We start from the raw sequence: 21,811 nt of genomic DNA, 5'->3' as shown, positions 1-21,811 counted from the left end.
ATGAGGAGCAAGAGAACAAGTAGAGGAGGACATCAGGGCCCAGCCACCCAGGTACACACAACAAGCCAAGGAGAAAGAAGTAAAGAAAGGTATACAGAAATAGCGAAAGATCAATCCCAGAGGCAAAAGGTTGTCGGGATAATTTAAGGAAAGCTGGCAAGAAACAAGCCGAGCTAAGGCTGCAAAAGTTTATAGCAAAGAATAAACCTCTGTGTGTGATTTATTTGGGAGCTAGGTGGTGTTCCCCCCCCCCCCCAAAAAAAAGCCAAAAGAATAAAATGTCACACTACAGGGGGCTGTAAATGTGATCATGGATTTTGTCCAAGGAAAATAACTGCATCAAAAGAACAGTCCCAAAGGAACTTGACAGGGACAGAGAGGCTACCAGAACCACCTGGGGACCCTTATTAAAAGCTTTCTTCCTGTCACTTTGAGCTGGAATAGCCTGTGTTGTAGAATATTATTTTAAGATGTGTTATGTTGATTGAGGTTGCAGTCATGCCTGGTCCTGCAATAAACACACAGAAACTATATTATTTGACATACTGTTTGGCCAATTTCTAAGTTAGCTTAAGCATATTTGCATATTTCTAGCTAGCTCTTACATCCTAAACTAACCCATCTCCATTAATCTGTGCATCACCACGAGGTTGTGGCCTACCGCCAAAGTTTTGGTAGGCTCCAGCAGAGACATCTCCAGTGGCAGATATAAGGCTTCTTACTGATTCCATCTTCTCTCTCTCTCTCTCTCTCTCTCTCTCTCTCTCTCTCNATATATATATATTATATGTATGTATATCTTTGTTTAGGCTGGGGACCATTTGTTTAATGATGTACATATGTTCTTTTGTTTATGCTGCATTTGTTTAACTCTGTGAAGTTGTGATTCTCTGCCTGTCTAAATCACCTGATGGGCTAATAAAGAGTGACCTCTAGTAAAACAGGAGAAAGGATAGGCGGGCCTGGCAGACAAAGGGGATAAATTGGAGGAGACATCTAGGAGAGAAAAGAAGGAATGGAAGAACAAGGTGAGGAAGACTTCAGGGGTCAGCCACGGAGTAGGAGTGAAAGTAGGACATAGAGAAGCCAGCAAAGGAAAGGGTCCAGAGGCAAAAGGAGTTTGGATAATTTAAGAAAAGCTGGCTAGGAACAGGTCAAGCTAAGGCCAGGCATTCATAAGTAGCAATAGGTCTCTCCAGATCATGATTTGGGAGCTGGGTGATGCCCCCCCCCCAAAAAAAAAAAGAACAAGACAGCTAGACTAAAAAGAGTAAAACAAGAAGCTTGAAGTAAATCTGAGTTTTTCACAGATGACCAGGTGCTTTTAGATCAAGGCAGCTTGGGGCATTAAGCTGGTTTCCTAAGGGTGCTATCTCAAATTAACACCCTTGGCACTAACTTGTTCTCAACAACATAGAGCCAGAAGTCCCGACAAGATGTTTACAGGGCCAGGATCTCTCTGACAACCACGGGGCACGGGCAGAACCCTTCCTTGCTGCTTGTAGCTTTGCTGATTCTTTTTTTCCTCGGCTATGGCTGCAGGACCCCTACCTCTGCCTTTGTCTTCTCCTGGCCGTCTCCTCTTTGTGTGTATGTCTCTCTTCTGTGTGGCTTGCCTGATCATCTAGGATGATTTTTCAAGTTCCTTAATTATGACAATATGTGAGATCATTTTTTCCAAATGAGGTCCCATTCACAGGTTCTGAGCTATAGGCATATCTTCTGGGAGGCCTCACCATCCATCTCAGTAAAACCATCAAGGCAATTAACTTATATGGATGAACAGTAGAGGGGCATGGATCCAGAACTGCAAGCTGAGGTCCCTAGCAGTTGACAGAGAAGAAAAGACAGAACGACTGCCGGGACCATTTATATACACAGCAGCACCTCCAAGCACTCCTTGGAGCTAAGAGACAAAGCCCCATGCTGCGAAGCATCAGGACAATAACACACAAGTTAGCAGAGCCACTGTGACCGTGCCACCTTCAAATGCAGGCAAGAACTCTGAAGGGCCGAAGAGACTTAGTTCACTTTCTAAATTGGATTAATTTGATATGAAGCTCAGATTTCCTCTCTAAAATAGTGACGTCCTTTCCTCCCCTCCCTTGTCCTTAAAGTTTGGACAAGCCACCATGGCGGAATGGGATTATTTTGGCTTAAGCTGTTTCTTTAGGGTCAGGCAATACTGCTAGTCACCAATACTGGCGTTGGTTTTGACTCTCCCTTCTCACCACCTACTACAGCCCCAAACACCTGCAAGGGGAGTAGCTCATCCCGCGTTCTTATAGTGATACACACTGCCCCACTAAAACACCTCACTCTAACATTTACAGAAATGTCTCTTCTTGGAAACCATTACAGCAGTTTTCCGAATTCAATTCTTACGGAGAATCCAACTCTCCAGCATGTGTTTCTAAAGCAGAATTCAACCCATGCCCTCTGAGACTGTTCCCAAGCATGTTCTAGTTAGCAAACTGGCAGGCTCGCCTGCACAAGTCTGTCTCTGCTTTGCTAGAACGTATACAGCATTGTCCCCCAAAGGTTGAATTCATGTACATTATGGGGATCTTAGGTGCATTCTTCCTCCTAGTGGGTCTGGGGTAGTGTGGAAGGCAAGGATCTCAGGTTGGGTCCCCACTGCCAGTCCAAAGACCACACTGAGGAGCAAACAGCACAACTTCACTGCACTGTCTGACGACTTCTCATCTGTCAACGCACCTTGGAGTTAATTCCTAGAACAACTACATTCTGGCTCCCCACTGGCGACCCCACCTGACACAAACCACACAGCCTTACCGAGTGGCAGGAATTTGCCTGACTAACTACAGTGTTCCAAAACGAGATTGCTAACTAGAATAAAAGCGGGTGAAGTAAACAAAACCAATTCTAGAGCACTGCCTTACACGGGTGTTCCGTCTTCGCTAGACTGATAGAGATGGTGAAAGTTCACCTACACACGAGGGTTAAATGAAGCCTAAGGAGGCGAAGGTCCCCTCCTCTGGTGAAGCGGTAATAGCTATGATGGAGAGGAAGAAGCCAGTGATATCAAAGCTAACATTTGCTGAGCACTTTCTATGTGCCAGGCTCTGTATTGAATGCTGTACAGACACCATGACTCATCACTGCCAAGAGGAAAGTGGGAGTCGCTAAAAGATGTCTATACTCCATGTATAGAAGGGGAGGGGACAATTCATGCAAATCTGGACAACTCAGAAAGTTGCTGCTTGACAGTTTGGTAAACGTCCCTGTTGAGTAAGGATGTCTAATTCTCATGTCAGGAGATGCCTGCTGTCCTTCATCACCTGATGCTAGCCTTGGCCCCTTTCTGCTGCCTTGGGAGTGCCGTCCGGATAAGGAGGGGCTTCCTCTGGCGGACTCCTCCTGTTTCACTCAGTACTGGCAGTCTCACCAAGGCTGCCACAGATACCTGATGCCTCTCCGGACGGCACAACCATCTGAAACAAACCATGTTGTTTTCAGCTACAGACTTCACCGGATTATTTTGCTCACATGGAAAGGGTATAGTTCTATACGAAGTGGGTGATTTGTGTGCTGTGACACAGAGACGGAACGGTCAATAGTGATGACCTTTCCTTCAATGAGGCCGTGGACAATTTCAAGCCCAGTGAGCTACAGGAAAAATCTGCACAGGTTCCACTGTGGCGATCCTGATGGGGGTGGGGGGGGCACACTCAGACTGGATGCAGTATATTCCACAGCTGACAACAGCCTGCATACCAGTCTCTAAGTTCCCAGAGTGTTCTTCAAATGTCTTGAATAAATGGCTCAGTGGTTGAAAGTCCCTCCTGCTCATGCAGAGGACCAAGTCTGGTTCCCAGCACCCACGTCTGGTGGCTTACAACCACCTCTAAGTCCAACTCCAGAGCGATCAGACTCCTCCACTATAAATGGGTGCTTGCGTTCACATGCACAGACCCACACACGTGTAGTTAAGAAAGAAATCTTGAAAATATAAAGGTCTAACGCCTTCTGGCTTGCCACATGCCCACTACTCCGTTTCTCATTGCAGCCCCCAGTGAATGCTCATACTGCCTCCTTGTGTGGACAGCATCTGGCTGACACTCTAGTTCTTCAGCGCCCCTCCAGGCTGTGGGGGAAACGCTCTCCACGCAGGAATCCCGGCAGGCAGAGTGCAGGGAGCACACACCTCGCTTTGACCTGTGTGTTTTCACTAAGGGGTCTACTCAAGAGGCAAGAAGTGATCAAGCCATCAGGTCTACCCACACTCCCTTTAGGAGAGAGGCCCATACTCCTCTTCAGTGGGTGCTGTAATAGGGAACAGTAATGGCCGAGTACCACACACAGGCCTTTATTTAGCTCAGCACTGTGTCAGAGGACTCTGAGCTGACATCATCCCAGTACATTGCCGTGTCCTAATGTGACAAGGACAAACTGACAGACCATGAGAATGGAGCCCGGCAGTCAGGGCTTCAAGACAATGGGGCAAAACAACACAGCGTATCCACCGAGACACAAATCAAAACTGCTTCATGGAACAAAAGATGCCAATGCTAGGAGGCCAGTTTCCTATAGAGATGCCATGGAGACAAAGTGCTGCCCGGAGAACAGTCTGAGTGGTCACTGTGCACTGGGAATTCCTGGACCATGACTCCGGGGCTTTGGTCTGGCTCTGCTCTCACCTCCTCTCTACCTTCAGCGGACAGCCTCACTTTTGCTATGGTTTCCCACGGCATTCTAGACGCATGGGGTCAATGTACAGAGCCCTCTGTTTGGGGCTGTGCCCCAGATGTTCATACTTTCTCTATACACACATTTCCCACAACTCCCCCTGCATGTTTCCAGTTTGAAGCCACTGCTTGCACTGTGATTACTGGAGGGAGGCCAGGTATGGTGGCGCAGGCCTTGGAGATGTCCTGGGGTTGTGAAAGCCACTTCCTCCTAGAGTTTGGGAAGCCTGGCTGAGCAGCAGAGTTATTGAGCAAGCGCACAGAAAGCCTGAGGAGGAGACGCACATGGCTTTTCAGCGATGGAAAGGCTACAGAAACTCTGGTCAGCCAACAAATGGATGTATAATAGTCTTGACCAAGGAAATCGACAAAAAGTGGACCGGAGTGGGAGAAGAGTATGACGAACTACATTCAGGCGCATGTGCTGACTTTACCCTGAAATTACTTTTATTAAAGCGGAATGCACCAGGTGTGATACGTGTGGGGGCGAAAGCATGTAATCCCCGTGCTGGGGAGGCAGAGGCTACACTGAGAGACCTTCTCTCAACAATAACAAAACTCAGAATGCATGTTTCTGGCACTCTCTGGGTATTTAAATAGTTCCCCTGTTCACACGTTTTAGAGAGAATTTATCTACACTTTAAGCCGTAAAACTCCTCAAACCCAAACTGTCCCAGATAAAAAGCCTACAGCACGCCGTTGAGAGCAACTGTGCTTTATATTTACTCAGCTAAAAATAATCTAAACACAGGTTATGCTACCACGCCAGTTTCTGTCTGTGCTTTCACTTTAGAAAACAGCTCCGAGGCTGCACAGTGGGCGGAGCGTCACCCTGGACTCAGTACGGAAAATGGCCACCCAGTTGGGACCTGCACACAGCAAACAGGGTATCTTCTGGGGACACGCTCATCCTAGACACAGAGGCACTTCTTTCTCCTCCAGTACCGTAAATCTTGCTTCCCAGAGAGTTTGTTTGCTGAATACCGCAGTAACTAACCACCAGAGCTCTTACTATCTCCCCAAGCGAGGGAGCCTCGTGGGGAAAAACGTGTTTTTTTTTTTTTTTAAACACAAGATGGTTGTTAGGATCCAAAGGGAGCCTACATTAAACCTTACAAAAGAAGAAAACCATGCTGACAAGTGTTTCTAAAGAGAATAGCAAAGCATTTCGCCAGAAACTCTAGAGTCAGCTCTGACAAAAAAATAAACAAAAACCTTTTAATTGGTTTTCCGAAAATAAAAATGCCAAAACAAAAGATAGAGACAAACACGGAGAAATGAAAGAAATACCAAAGCAGGGCAAGAACTGACGCAGCGGGATGTTTCTGTTTTGGAAAGGACGTGTCTTCCAGGTGACTGAGAGCACATCTGTGCAAAAAGTCAACTCACAGCGAACGGGGCCTGAAGACACTCAATCACCAGACCTTGATGGGGGAAAATGAAGGTCGGGTTGTCTTCACTCCAGTTAGCACAGGCCCTGAGAACAGTCAGGGCTCTAACGCCCAGCCTGGGAACAACTGCACTCAGGCCGCCCTTCAGTCACCCACGTCAGCAGAGCGATCCTTCCCTCGTTTCCCATAATTAAGCCATAGGAAGGGTGAACGCACATGGAAGGTGTGATTCAACAACAGGCTCTCAGCGGGTGTGCCGGTGACACTTCCATCACACAGACAGGTGATTCAGCGCTGAGGCAGTACAGAGAACGGCTATTTGAGTCACATCGGGGACCAGAAGACCAGAAGACGGATGCTGTAGCAGAATGTCCAGTGTGTTTTTAAAAGAGGAAATCCTCATTTACATTTAGGAGCCAATCCCAGTCCTCTTAGAGCTGATCGGAGGCATGTGGGGGGGTCACACAAACACGGAAGCTTGGGAAGGCGACTGTGGTTACATGGCAGAGAGCAACGTGGGGCGGGTGGAGGGGGGTTAATGCTGGACCACAGGCACTCGGAGCCTATTCTTATATGATTACAAATATGATCCATCAACATGGATAATACAAGTACGCAGTTTTGGAGCACAGGCGCCCCTCTCCTTTCTTCTGTGTCCTACAGATTGCCATTTGGAAATCTCCATCTGCAGTCGTGGTAATTTTTGTTTAAAACACAGATCCCTGGTTCCACTCCAAACCTATTGAATCAGACAGACTCTCACAGCCCAGACATCTACATTTTGGTCAGAGACCCCAGTTAAGTCTTATTTATATTTATTCATTCATTCATCCATTTATTTATTTATTTATTTATTTATTTATTTATTTTGGATTTTTCGAGACAAGGTTTCTCCATAGTCGTTCATTTATTTTTAACAAATTTCCTTTAAAAGATTTGTTTCTATTTTATGTGAATGAGTGTTTCATCTGCATGGATGTAGGTGCCCTGCATGCATGCCCAGTGCATGCAGAGGTCTGCGAGGGTATTGGATCCCTTGGAATTGGAGGTACAGACCCTTATGAACTGCCCCCTAGGTGTTGGGAATCAAACTCAAGTCCTCCGCAAGAATAGCGAGTGTGTTTAACTACTAGAGCCATTTATCTCTCCTCTGGTGAAGCCTGATCCACGCTACACTCCTGGTCACTTCAACACACGCGGGACAGAACATACAATGGGAAAAATAAACAGACTGGAATGAATCAGGAAGACACAGCTTCCTGCGCAGATTCACCCTAGCACGGATCTCCATCTGTGCTCAAGGCTAGAGACGAAGGAAGTCACCACTTGTCAACTGCCTACCATGGTGTAGTTACTGATCAAACTACCACTCAGAGCTTCAAAACAGACCAACAGAAGCTGAGTGTGGAAAAACTCGGGACTTCGCATAAGTCACAAGTCTGGAAAATGGCCCAGCTAGTTTGAGAGACTGGGTTTATCTGACCCCAGGATCCTCATTCCATTGTATTAAGTCATATGCTCAGAAAAATAGACACATTACTTAATAAATATGGCAAAAAGCAACGGAACTAAATTACTTCTAGAAACTTTGCAATAACAAAGTTTTTTTTCTTTAGTTCCTGCTTTTAAGAGAGATTCTCTGATTTGTCTGCCAATAATAAAATACAGTGCTAACCCCACTATCAAAACCACATTTAGCATCCTGAATTTTCATAATGAGGCATATGTTTGGGAACATGTAGGATCAATGATTTATGCAAGATTCATTCTTGATTTGTGAATGCTATAAAATAGGCACTGTGCATATCACACTGTCTTGCAAAGAAAAATGCTCACAGACACACACTACCCCTCTTGCCCAGTCTCATGCTCTTGGGCCCATCCCTCCTACTCCACGGTCCAGTGAAAGCCACGTTCCAGAGCCTTCTGGAAACATGCTCCTCTGAGGTTTTTTGCTTTCTTCGCAGGCTTCTGTCTCCCCAGGTCATTTCTTTTCTTACACGGCTCAATACTCAATCACATTTTCCCATACCCTAGTGGAAACCTTGTCTCTTACCTTTTCATAATTTTCCCATATACCAATAGCTCCTGAACGGGCCTTTTCCTTCCTATAAGGTCCGGAACCCCATCTGGGTGAGAGACAGCAGCTTCAGGGCTTCACACAAAGAGTCCCCTAGGATGCAACTCGTCACCTTCTTCTCAGGGTCACCATGGCACCATGGCTCTGGGATGCTGTGCCAGTTCCTTCTCCAGCGAGACAGTTGAGCCAGCCCTTGCTTCTCATCTTACCACTCGAAACCCTGATTGGATAGCATCACTCTGGGCCGGCCCCTTTTCTGGGAGGATTGAAGCAGTGTTCTTCCTTGCGTCCTCCCAACTTCCTCTAAGCTATATATAGGAGCAGGCTCCTACGGCACAGCCATGACACTTCCTTGTTCAAAGAGCCTTAATGACACCATTGATCAACACATTCCAATTTCCTAGTTGGCATTCAAGACCATTATTGTTCAGCAACAAATATTCTCCAGTTCTGGGCGCCTGTATAGACCAGTTCTAACTCAACTGGACTTGATACTTTTCACAGAATTTGCTCCATGCTTTCTCAGTCTTTCTATATTTTTATTTCAAATGCCTCCATGAATCACCAGAATGATTTCTTTTTACATTTACTGCCTGGACACACACACACACACACGCGCACACACACACGCACAGAGGAGGGGGGATGTGTATATGTATGTATATGTGTATTTCTTGTTGTTTTTTTCCAGCTCCATTAACAGTCTGAGAGGGAAGTGTCAGTTGATTTTCTGCTGAATTCTCCAGTCCTTCTAGCTGGGCCATACTATGGCAGCTACTAGATAAATATTTGCTGCATAACATTTATGGAACTTCATGAAGTGCACGAACCACGTGCACATTCATAGTCTCATTTGTTTTTATACGAGACTTACGTCATAACAAGTGGCAGTCAGGTCGTGCAGCTTGAGTTCTAGTGCTTACTGCAGTTCCTGGGGCTGCCTTTTGGCTTTTATCGCATTAATCAAACAACAGTGTTTGTGTGTCTTCAATTGCTTTATTTTAGAATGCCCACAGTCCTCTGGTCTACGAAGCTAAAATACATTGTTTTGAATAAAAAGGTCTCTTGTCAGACCGCCTATGGGCAAGGTGTAAAAATAAGAAAGGCCTCCACTGCGAGTCACAGAAATAGGAAAATGAAAAATCTCAAGTTAGATTTCAGGACTTCGAAAATGAAAATGACACAAGTCAATCTCCAACACTCTTAAAGCTGATTACCAACAGAAAACCTCCGACAGCTGGACAAATGATTCCTTGCTAAAGACTGGCCATGACAAATATAGTTATAAAAGCATAATCATCTTTCTGAATACTCAAGAATCTCAGAGAAGTTCAATAAAAAATAAACGAGAATCCAGAGGCCTGATGACTGTGTATAAATGCAAAGCATAAGTTTAGTAGATGTTAAAAGTGGAAAAGAATGAAAATTTGAACTAAAAAGCAAGAACTTTGAAATGTTTGTCTCTGCAGTCTGTTCCTGTGTCAGATGGCATTGTGCGGCTGCTAGAGCAGCACTTAGAGAGAGTTATGGCCGAGTGGCCTGGCCCGCCAACTCTGCCTCTTTGGATTTCAGTAGAAATTAGACTGCAAGCATCAGGAGGACAGGCATTCAACCGTGCACTCTGTGGCCCCAGCCAAGCACGGTGCATACAGAATACACGCCGGCCTTTCATGGCCCGCCACCATATTACATCCCAACCCTTTAAATCTCTTCTTCCTTGACTTAGTACCGTTGAGGAGTAAATTATTAACACCCTGCCTGGCACATAAAGACACACAACCGTTTCACAAATGGTACTTGTTTCTGTCACCACCTAGGACTTTGTAACCGCCTCCAAGGTAGAGCGTAGCTGCCAGGGGCTGCCAGTACATCTGTGTGAGAACTGCAAAGGGCTCTTTACGCTTGCACACTCTACGGCTAGCAGAGGACTCACCCTACCGTGAGTGGAGAGGCTGGCTATGTGCCTGGGAAACAGTCCTGCCTTGACCTCAACCCGCTGGGGTAACGATAAAAATGTATTTTAACTCTCTGGGCTTTTGTCATGTTTTGGGGTCCTTACGACTTGAAGAAGCTCAGATCTATCAAGACATGTATAAAAGTTCACATAAAAGCTACCAGCAGAACTAACATGAGAAGCCAGTTGTTTTGAAGTCCTGTTTTCTAGTTCTCCCTCCCCACAGGGGACTTGGCATACCACGTGTCCTGTGTCCTTAATAACACACTGCTTGAGAGTCATGGAAATTTTGCAGTACACAAACCTGGCAGGTCGAGACCATGATTCAGACACCTCCAGGAGTCTTTCAAAAACTGCCATTTCTTATTTTCATGTAGACTAAGAAAAGACACACAGTTTAGTTACCTCAGTTAGAACGGACCAGCCTTGACGGAGTTAGTTTCTGTGCCGCGGCAGAAATCACTTGGCAATCCTTGGTTCTGAGTCTTCCATCTCCTCCACATCAGGATCTAAGAGAAGACAAACAAGCAGCGTTTCATGGCTAGTTTCTACGATTCCATAGTTCAGCGACACAATTGCAATTGGTGTATGTGGAGCCCCCCCCTCCCCGCCGCCGCGCCCCCGTAAGCCAAGGACTGCCTCAAGTGCAGCCAGTTGACGGGAATCTCTGCAATACCCCTCAGCTGAAGGGCACATTTCCTCATTTTACAGCTGCTAGCACTGCCAGGAACCTGTTGCTGGAGGTCACACAGTTGAATGAGCGCTGGGACTCAAACCGAGGTTACCTTTAGCGCAAAACCTATGCCACAAAACACTAAGCCGAGGTCTAAAAGGCTGTTTTGACAGTGACCCATTTTTTTCCGGATTACGTTATATAAGCCAGAGGCTTCATTAGACAATGTTCATCTTTACTATGTGCAATGCTTACTCTTTTTTTTTTTAAAAAAAAAACCGTACTATATATTCTAATCTTTTAAAATATTTTTTCAGCTGTGACCCACCAAAGGGATTCTATTAATGGGTTTTTAGTTTTGGAAAAACACTGGTTTGTCGAATGGCATGCTAGAAGCCTGAAACCCTAGCAGTCAGCAGACCGCTGCGAGTTCGAAATCGGCCCGAACTGCTTGCATCTTGACCATTCTAGGCTCCTTAGCGAGACCCTGTCACGAAACAAAAACTCTACTCTTTAATCTCAGCTACAGTAAGTCACTATGTTTCTCTGGAACCGCAACAAAACTCCCATTCTTCCCAGCCATGAGAACCCGAGCGAGCGATTGAGCTTCCCAGTTGGAACAGTCTTTAACCTTTCAAATAGGTATACAGTACATAAACGCATAACATCTAGAATAGATCATTCGAAGGGATTTTCACTCAGGCCCAAACTCCAGAACAGAATCAGACACTTACCCACCGCGGAACAGGAGTTATAGAGCGGAGCCGCAGATAGGCTAAAATCTCAGGTTATTTATCAGCTAGTCTGCAAAGAAGTGTCTAACGACTGGCTGTTGAGTTGTCCCAACAGACCGATGGCTGCAGGAGGAGCAGGAGGCCGAGGCTGCAACCCCCTGGGGGCAGGGCCCTGGCTTTGCACGTCCCGTTCAATTCCAGGGGCTTGGTGTCGCACCAGGATCTCATCGCGATCCGGTAGGGTCAGGACGCTGCTCCGGTTCGCGCTTACAGGGGAGGGGAGGCGCGGTAATCCTGAGCGGTTCCCGAGCCCCAGGTGCGCGACAGTCACCCCCCCCTTCCCCTGCTCCCCCCCCTGCAGCTGGGCCTGGTGGGGCGGGACGCTCCACCTGCGGACGGACGCTGGCTGCTCGGCCGGCTCGGCGTCCGCGGCTGCAGGCTCGGCCTGAGCGCTGCCCCCTGGCTCCCGGCTACCCCCCGGAGACGCGCGGCCCCGAGGCACTTACGGGGCTCCGCCGCCCGAGCGCTTCCCGCGGGGTCCACGGAGCTTCCGGACCTGCGAGTCCGGCCGCAGCGCCGCCCAGAAAATGGACGCCGGCTGCTGGGCCCGAGCGCTCCGTTCCACCCCGGTGCAGGCCGGAGGGCGGCCAGACCTCGAGCGGACGCCCAGGCCTCAGGGAGGCTGCGGGGCCAGCCCCCCGGTGCCACCGCTACAGAGCCGGCAGGGACAGGACTGCGGGGTCACAGAGCAGGCCCTGGGCACCGGGCGCAGGCCTCGCGGACCCAGGTCCTGTGCAGTTTGAGCCGTACCAAAATTCTCAGGAACAAGGTGTCACCTGTGCTTTCCCATGACCGTCAGGGGAGGCCTAGATTATTCCCCAACATGGTATAAGAACTCTCAGTCAAAAGAGCGGACCCTCTTCCTCAAATAAAGGCCACTGCCTGCCTGCTGGCATCCTTCCTCCACCAACTCACAGTGTGGCGCGCTTACTGCCTCATGAACACCTAGGTGCAGGTGCTTGTTTTGTTTTGAATCATCCAGCACCGAGTCTTTAATTTGTTTCTTTCTAAAAAGACTCCCAGGTTACACCTTAAGATTTTGAAAAAGGCTATTTTCCTGGACTACGGTACTCTCCTTTCTGTATGCATCCCAATTCCTCACCAAGCGTTAGGAATGTGGTCATTTTGGTGAGCTGAGTAGATTTTAATAGTATATGCAAAGTAAAGCATCTTAAATGATGCAGGAAAAGAATGAGAATGGTGTCATTTAAGAACAGAGCCGTGACGGCGGATGGGTTGAGCAACATGCATAAACACGTAACAAGCAGTTCCGAGCCGTCTCAATGCCAAGAACCCTTTTATTTGTTCTCTCCGTAGGCCAGTGTTCAGAAAGATCAACTCCACTAAACTGCATTTATTAAGCAATGATTCATCTTCCCCTTTAAAAAAAAAAAAGCCTGAAATGTTTTTGTCTACATAACTGTCAATGAGAACTTCCACAAAACCTGAGCTAACTTGTTGATAATGGTGAAATCCAACCTTAAAAACAAGACCAAAGGAACTCGTGGTCTAATTGCAAATGTCTGTACGTTTGTGGTGATATCTTGTTTGTATTCGAACAAATAAAGCTGGCCTGAAGATCAGAGGGTGGAGTTAGCCACTAGTTAACGGTAGAGGCCAGGAGAGCCACCTTAATCCCAGCACTTGGGGGGTGGAAGCTGGAAGATCCGGGAATTCAAGGCCACACTGGGCTACCTGAGATTTAATCAGTCTAAAAGAGAGGCAGAGCTCACACCTTTGATCCCAGCACTTGGGATCTCAAGTCTTTAATCTCAGTACTAGGGAGATGGAGACAGGACAGCTAAGCAGAGAGAGGAGACAGGAAGGAGCTCAGCCCTTCGACCTGAGGTTTCAGTAGAAGTCTCTCTAGCGGCTTGCTCCTTTGTTTCTCTGATCTTTTCAGCCTTTGCCCTGAAATCTGGCTCCAGGTTTTCATTATTAAGACCAATTAGAATTCGTGCTACATACGTCTCCACTGAGGCTTCTGGAAATTCCGAAAATGTTTTAAAAACTTCAGAGAAAACTGATGTACACAGAGGAAGAGACTATAAGCCATACTGCTGGTGGTGACTGATGGCTCGAGACTGCCGGGTAGGAGGTGAAGAGCAAGGCAGTTTGGCCTTTTGGATTCAGCCGGCCTGAGTTGACAGCTCAGGTTTGTTGCTCTAAGGCCACACCTCTGGCCTTCAGCTTCGCTGTCTAACATGCAACAAGTTTAATAGTGATGCCCTACCTCCTAAGTGTTCTTTGTTTTGTTTTTTTTTAACAGAACTACACAATACGTGTGAAGCTTTCACAGCGGCGCCCAGCGTTACAAGTTTGCTCTAATTTCAGGCAGGTGTGAGTGTTAACAGTGCAGGTTAACTTTCTGGGCAGTGATTTTCCACGGGGGAAGCTGCTAGGGTCACGTGGGACTTAGACCCAGGTGGGACTCCGGGGCCCGCTCTTCACCTTGCTAAGGGTTCCTGGAGGCCTCTTGATCAGGTGCGGTCAACAGCTTGTTTCTAGGGAAATGAGGCCCTGGCTTTCTGAAGTGTGTCATGGCTCCTCACCTCTACCAGGGCATTCACAAACAGTTGCACTTCTTTCTTAGAGGAGCCAAATGTGTTCTCCAGAAGCAAACAGATTTCCTCAAATTGTTATTAATAACTAAACTATCACAGTAATAGCCTAAAAGTTACGTAATCAGCTAGTCCTTCAAAATTTTCCATCCTCTCTCATAACCAGGCTGTCTTAATCATCCTGAGTATGAGGAACTATCTGGAAATTTCCAGAAACATCCCACCTTATCATAATTATACACTTTTCTGTAAAGGTTTTCTTTACAGAAATTTTCTTTTCTAAAATAACTACATGTGATTATTATTATTATGTGTAACAGTTTCCATTTCAATGCCTTTAAAAAGGAAAACAAGGAATCTAAGACTTTAAGTTTCTTCCTCTTAAACCTCGGTCTGCTTATCTTTGCTGCACAACTCCGATGCCTTGTCCACGAAGCTATCTCTGTTTTCTGTCTCATTTCGTTTACTTCCCAAAGGATTTCTGTTAGACTGCATGTGCTTTCTGATTAAGACTGTGTGCACCCTTTCTTTATAGGACTTCAAGATAGTAACTAAAAAGACTAAAATGTTGCCCCTTTAAACTCTGGAAAGTCATCCGCCAAGAGTCAGGTCTCTCGCAACTCTGCCAATTTATAGTGAACATCGCCCCTCACCATGGCATTCTCAGTTCTCAATTCTGTCGTGGTCCACGGATCAGCTCCACGTCTGCGCACCATGATGTCAGGGTCCGGTGCTAGCCTGGATCAGAAATGATTTCTCTCTGGACCAGACCCTAACATAAACTATCTCTCTCTGGACCTGCTGGAGGCGTGGTAATAAAGACACAACTCACATGGCGGTATCGGGAGGGAGATTCTCCATGGTCCCTCATGATATCCTGAGTTCACACGCTGAAGAATTCCTCCTCGTTTATTCTCCAAACAGTCTTTATACCAAAACTTAACTGCGGGGAAATACATTCGCATTCTGTTTCCTAGGTAGCCAGGCGAATGGCTTTTTAGTCACATCCATAACCACCTGCGTGCTCTGTGTGCTAGCTGTTCCATAGGTTTGAATCAGCATCTCTCTCAGGCATCCTCCAAATTACGGAAAAAGGAGCAACACCACATCCTGACCGTTTGTCAGGTAGCGACAGCCTGTCCGACGGTCACGTGACCAGGGGTGGGGCACTCTGGGTTGATAGCCTGGCTGCCCTACCATATAGAAACATGGGGTGTGCACTCATGTTCTGCCTGCGTATATATCTGTGTGAGGATGCTGAATCCCCTGGAAGTGGAGTTACAGGTGTTACAAGCTATCATGTGAGTGCTTGGAATGGAGCCCAGGTCCTTTGAAAGAGCAGCCAGTGCTCTTAACCACTGAGCCATCTCTTGGGTCTTCTTTTCTTACGGCTGCTTATCTCTTTCTGTTCAAGGCTTTCAGCATCCCATCCCATCCCTATCATTTTCTGTCGTCTACACCACATTCCTGAAGGACTTCCTAGGGATGTGATGTGGTGTTGACATCGACCACAGCCTCTGTCAAAGCATTTGGAGTTGAGATGTCAACTTGCAGATACATTTGAGTACCTTTGGCAGAGAAATGTATGAAAATGCCCATCCTAAGAGACGTGGCCCTGGCCTACAGGATGGTTCCTGTTCTACCCAGGGTGGGGATTGAGAGTTGAGTGCTTGCTACCCATACCAGGCTGACTGTTAGTGGGAATGGGATGGTCCAGTGAAACCCCAAAGCAGGCTGTCACACAAGACAGATGAGATGTTGGCTCTGCCCCTTAAAAAAAAAAAAAGTCAGGAAGGTGGTGGTGCATGCCTTTAATCCCAGCACTAGGGAGGCAGAGGCAGGTGGATCTCTGTGAGTCCAAGGCCAGCCTGGTCTACGGGACAGCCTGGGAACTCTCTATTATACAGAAAAACTCTGTCTCAAACAAACAAACAAACAAACAAACAAACAAACCAAAGAAAGAAAGAGAGAGAAAGAAAGAGAAAGAAAGAAAGAAAGAAAGAAAGAAAGGGAAGGAAAATGAAAAGAGTTGGAATCTGACCAAGCCTCTAGCCCTAGACTACCAATTTACTTTATTTATTTATTTATTTATTTATTTATTTATTTATTTATTTATTTTTGCAAGGATCTAAGGGAAAGGGGGAATTGTGTGGAGCCAATGAAATTCAATGTAGTGTGAGACGAATTATGTGGCACTTACTTGGAATTGTGCTTGTCTGGTTAATGACCTAATTGGACAAATTCATATGTCCCCTACAGATGTGGTGGCAATCAGCAGTACGGTGTGGCCCTGTGGCAGCTATACATGTTTTCAATAATCTGCAGTTTAAAATCATCTTTTAAAGAAATATTTCAAGCTTACAGAAGAATGGCAAGGACTCCTCTCTCTCTCCCCCTTCATCCCTCCTCTCTCTCTCTCTCCTTTCCTCTTTCTCCCCCCTCTCTCTCCCCTCCCCTTTTTCTCTCTCCTCTTCCCCTCTCTTCCCTTCCTCTCTCTCCCCTCCTCCTCTCCAGATTCATTTAAAAGTTCCAGACATTATTCTGGAACATTATCCAGCCCCACATAATTCAGCATTTCTTTCCTAAGACAAAAATTCTTCTTAGAATTTGTCACTTTTAGAGAAGCATACCCAAGAGTCAGAGATAAAAAGATTTGAGGTATGAAAGCCAGGCTTAGTGGTCCACATCTTTAACCCCAGGATTTAGGAGGCAGAGGCAGATGGATCTCTGTGAGTTCAAAGCCAGCCTGCTCTATATAATGAGTTCCAGAACAGTCAGGGTTAGAGACCCTATCTTGAAAACAACAACAACAAAGATATATAGTGTGGGATTTCCTTTGAAATAAAGAAGGGATTTGCATAAAAGAAGGAGAACCTTTGTTAAGCCCTTATATGTTCAAGATTTTCATAGTAAAGTTTTAAAGTGTATGTTTGTGAAAGATTTTTAAATGGTGTAAAATGCTTGTGCTGTGTTATCAGTTAAGAAAATATACAATGTGTCTACAAAACATTAAAATGTTTACTGAATGCCGAGAAAAGATTAAAATGATAGGTGTAAAACATTAATATTCTAGTTGTCTCACTGTATGTATGTCATAGTTTTATTTTAAAAAGTAATAAAATTAGGAGATAACATTCTTTAGAAAATATGACTAGAACTTGGGACCAGTGGGATGGTTCTATGGACAAAGGTGCATGCTACCAAGCCTGCTAGCCTGGTAGCCTGAAACCCCTAAAAGTCATCCCCTGATATCTACATGTGTGACGCGCGCGCGCGCGCACACACACACACACACACACACACATGCACACACACAGTTTTAAAAATATTAGAAATCAAACAAACATATTGGCTCAATTGGCCAATTGGGTCCCCAAAAACACATTATAATTTACAAAACAGAATCATCATCCATTCATATAATCCCAGTACTCTAGAGACTAAAGCAGGAGGACAGTGAGTTTAAATTCAGCCTGGGCTACGAAGGGAAACCCTGCCTCAATAAATGGAGGAAGAGAGGAAGGAAGTGAGGGAAGACGGATCTTCAAATCTGAATCTAACCTGTGACCTGTTTTTGTATGGCCTGAGAATAATTTTATATTTTTTAAGATTAAACAATATTTTTTAAATTATGTTATTCATAATATGTATCTTTGTTGGCTTGTGTGCACATAGCACAGGTGCCTGAGTAGGCCAGAGGCATTGGACCCCTTGGAGCTAGAGTTACACACAGTTGTGAGCAAGAGGAGTTTTGGGCATCCAACTTGGGTCCTCTGCAAAAGCATTATTTTCTCTTAACCAGCTGAGGTGCCTTTCCAGCCCAAGTTTTACATTTTTAAGTGATGGGGTTGAGGGAGTGTCAAACAGAAGAACATTATATGATGAGAAAATCATATGGAGTTCAAATTTCATCGTGCAAAATAGTGTAGAGACACAGTTACAACCACATCTATTATAGTTATTATGGCTAATATTGTATGTTATATTTTATTTCATCAATACAAAATTTGAAAATTTGCTTTCTTCTTTGTTATACAGATACTCATGCAATATCCTCAGCTTTGCATCAACTCGCTGTTTTTTTTTTTGTTGTTGTTGTTTGTTTGTTTGTTTTGTTATTTGAGACAGGGTCTCACTGTAACCCTGGCTGGCCTGGATCTCACTATGTAGACCAGACTGGCCTTGAACATTCAGAGCTCTGTCTACCTCTACCTCTGGAGTGCTGGAATTAAAGTTGGACAGCACCACACCCAGCTTAAATAAAAAAACTGATACAGAGTTCCTCGTGGATCCCAATAGATGAACTAAAGTTCCAAATGACTGAACTAGAATTAGGTTGAGAAATCAGAAGATAATTCTGAATTAGGCCAACCTGGCCGCCACATAAGAAAGTCCCTCTGCTTTAACCCTCTTAAGGGCAGAAAACTGAAGAAACCAGTGTGAACCCCCGTGTTTCCTCTCAAGCTACCTTATAAAACTTGGCTCTTGCCAGGCCCAAAGCAGCCCATTTGTTATAGAAAAGGAGCTACCTGGTTCACAGATCTCTAGAGAAAGTTGACTCCATCTTTAAGATCAATCTGTTGAAGTTTTGTCTAATTCTTTATTTTGGCATTGCTGGAACCCAAGGCCTTATATATGCTAGGTAAACACTCTACCCCATATTCCTAATTAAAAAAAAAATTAGGCATTAAAAAAAAAGCCTCAGCTGTTTTCTATCTTTTATAGACGAAAGGGCTAAACTTCCCTGTTAACTGGGAACAGTTGGTTTAATAGAAGGAACATTAGACTAGGAGTCAAATATGAGACTACATTTGACTCCTCACACAATCTCCGAAGGCACAATTGCTCTGACCAGTTCCTCCAATGAGAGAAAAAGAACCACGCTTGGGGCATGTCAAGTCTGGTTTGAATTTCTGTCAGCGGCAGGCAAAAAGCACAAGGAAGACAACATGCTCAATGTTCCCATGCCACCCTGTCCTGGTTCTTCTGCAGACCAAGACATTCAGACAATCAGAATCTCCCCTGGGGATGGCCAAGGAGCACTGAGACCACACAGGATGGTGAAGAAGAAGGAAGGATGACAGGGAGGGGAGGGAGAGGGAAAGAAAAGAGGGAAGAAAGGAGGAAGAAGAGGAAGGAGGAGCAGGCTTTGAGGGACCCAAATGTAGAGATGCACGGATTTGGGAAAGAGAATTTCTTGGTTCTGCAGCTTACAGCAGGTATTTGGGTAGTGTTAGCCATAGTCACACCATTTTATAAAGCCCCACTTATGGTTTACAAATGACAATTCTCAGAACTAAAGTAACTTGTTTTTCTAGATCCTTATCCTCCCTATTCTACCACCCCCTGGTAAAGGCTAACCACCACTGGAGAGTTTATGGTTCGGCAACATTCTGTAACCCACTGCTAACTTTATTTCTCCAGCTACACTAGTTTCGGCTGGCCATGGGCCAAAAGAGGGACGTTTTCCCATCCCCTTCTCCTTTTCTGCCCTGGGACTCCCTAGCCTGTAAGTGGAGAACTCAGACCACAGATATCCCTCTAGATCTTTTCCCAGATAAATTATGTACTGTCCCCGAGTCACTCACTGGTCCCAAGTCATTGTCTGGCTTTCCTTCTCCCAGACCCTGCAGGTTCTGCTCTAGTCTGCTCTGTGGGAGCCCAGCTGTTCTTAGGCGCAGAGCAAGCTAAAAGCCCTCTCGCTTTGTTAAACTTTGGTGGAGGTCTCATAGAGCAAGAGGGAAGGGGGGTCTTCACTGGCATTCTGAGCTTTAGGATGGAACTAGAGACTTTGTAAGGCTTTGTAAGATTTATCACATCGAAGGAGAGCCATCAGTGCATGCTGCCCAATAGGCTACGTGGCACAATTAAGTAACAAGGTCAACGAGACGTCCGAAGTCCAACAGAATGGCTTAGCGCTTTGTCTCCATGCAACTGGCCGGCGGCCTGCACCCCAGACTTCTTTCTCTACAGCAGACTCTCCATTTTCTCCCCGTACCCTGAACCCCTGGCTTCAAAGTGGGGCAAAGCAGCTTGCCCCCACTGCCTGCTGTCTGCTCCGTCGTACCCATTTTCTAACCGCCTCAGCCGCTGCCCGCTGCCCGTTCGGTCGGCACCACCCCATTTTGCTTTCCAGATGAAAGCAAAATGTTCTCTCCACGTGACTTCCTGTACCCTGCATACTTTGAAGAATCCATGGCGCAGTTCCTCCCTGTCCCTGCTAAAAATCCTCCTTTTCCCTTTCTCAGCTCTAGAAATAAAGAGAAAAGGGGGTGGGGTGGGGTGGGGATTACAAGGGCACTGCCCTTCTGGGATTTAACCACATTCTCTGCTGGTGGCTTTTGTTTTCCCATCTCACAGGCTTGTTAGGCCCTCAGGCGGGCACTCTGTAGCAAGCTCAGGGTTGGGGAGAAGGGCGGCAGAGTGAGGCCTTAATTAGAGCAAGGCCTCGGACCCAGTAAGGGATTTTAGTATGCAGAAGGAAAAGATATTTCAAAATACCCATTTGGTAGCAACAAGCGAGGGAGGGTAAAGAAGATGATTATTTTATTGTGTAAAGCAAACAATGAAAGCCTCCATGCATTTATGAACACAGAAAGAATATTTATACTGGCATTAAAAAAAAACAAAACAGTACCAGAAAACAAACTCCCTTTGCAGGCCTAACAGAGTGAGAGCGGACACAAATGCTGGTCTCCAACCCTTAGCCGGAAAGAGCCGGCGGAAGCAAATAGTCCATTAAACAAAAAGATGCAGAGTCAGCTGCCAGACCAGAGAACAATTTTCTGGTCACGGCCGATGTTTAGACCACAGCGGTGACTGCTGGGATTACCTAACAAAAGTGATTTAGCAACTGGGTTCAATTTACCTGCTGCCCAGCAAGCTTTCTGCAGATGTCAGGAGCCAGGCCTCCCCGCCCCTTTGTTGCCCGAATCACAAATTCAAATTCTTGCATTCAAGGGCTTCTCAACCTAACATCTGCTCATGAATTCAAAAGTGGCAGCCGTTACCGAGGTCACCTGGCAATGTAGGCGGACCAGCTTGGAGAAGGGTAGCCAGGCATACGGTGGCTTTATTAGTAGCCAACATGTCTTAGCGAGGTGGCGAGAGAAAAGACACTGCATCCAAGCGAAGGAACCTGTCCTTGACATTGGCTGAGCTGTCTGTACACTGAAGAATCGACTTCAGGGAACGGTAACAAAGATTTCTTTCTGCATCAGGAAGGATACGCCATTGTGCCTGTCCATACCATTATCTAGCCTTGTGGGGGGACCTGAACAGAGTCCCGTGGGGGCACTGTCATATCCATTTTGCCTGGCCGACAACAGTGTCCGTTACCTAGGAAATGCTAGACAAATACTCCAAGGGTGGAGCAAACGGCTGAAGCATCTCTTGCTTCCACCCGTGGCAGGCGATTCTCTACAACAAAGGACTAGAACAAGCTTGCCCTGCAGCAGGATGTTTCGTAAAACCAACGAAGTATGAAGAACCCGCCAGGCCACCTCTGGGGTACTCAGTAATCTGCTAAGTTATGGATCAGTTTTAGAAAGTGCTTCTAGAATGTTCAGAAGGCTTTTAAGGACCGTAGAGTGTTTAACTTGTATAACGGATCATTCCTGTCCTCTGATCCCCATCGGCGACTAACCTGA

The 21,811-nt window shown here is 46.0% G+C and overlaps 1 protein-coding gene across 7 annotated transcripts in view; it reads right to left on the bottom strand.

Moving 5' to 3' along the window:
• Positions 1-21,811, bottom strand: part of Zbtb38 (zinc finger and BTB domain containing 38) — a 77,803-nt gene that overhangs the window by 33,840 nt on the left and 22,152 nt on the right. For 5 of the 7 annotated variants that reach the window (XM_050157240.1, XM_050157242.1, XM_050157238.1 and 2 more), the window contains one exon: positions 10,540-10,643. The gene's annotated coding sequence lies outside the window, so the exon portion shown is untranslated. Of the gene's footprint in view, positions 1-10,539; positions 10,644-11,541; positions 11,909-12,047; positions 12,182-21,811 lie in introns of those variants that run through there. The other 2 variants (XM_050157241.1, XM_050157239.1) reach the window with 2 other exon arrangements.

This window comes from Alexandromys fortis, unplaced genomic scaffold (genome assembly GCF_014885135.2).
Source record: "Alexandromys fortis isolate MF-2015 unplaced genomic scaffold, M_Fortis_MF-2015_v1.1 scaffold_85, whole genome shotgun sequence".
NCBI lineage: Eukaryota > Metazoa > Chordata > Mammalia > Rodentia > Cricetidae > Alexandromys > Alexandromys fortis.
Note: the sequence above shows the minus strand (reverse complement) of the source record. Positions and strands in the feature narration are given on the sequence as shown.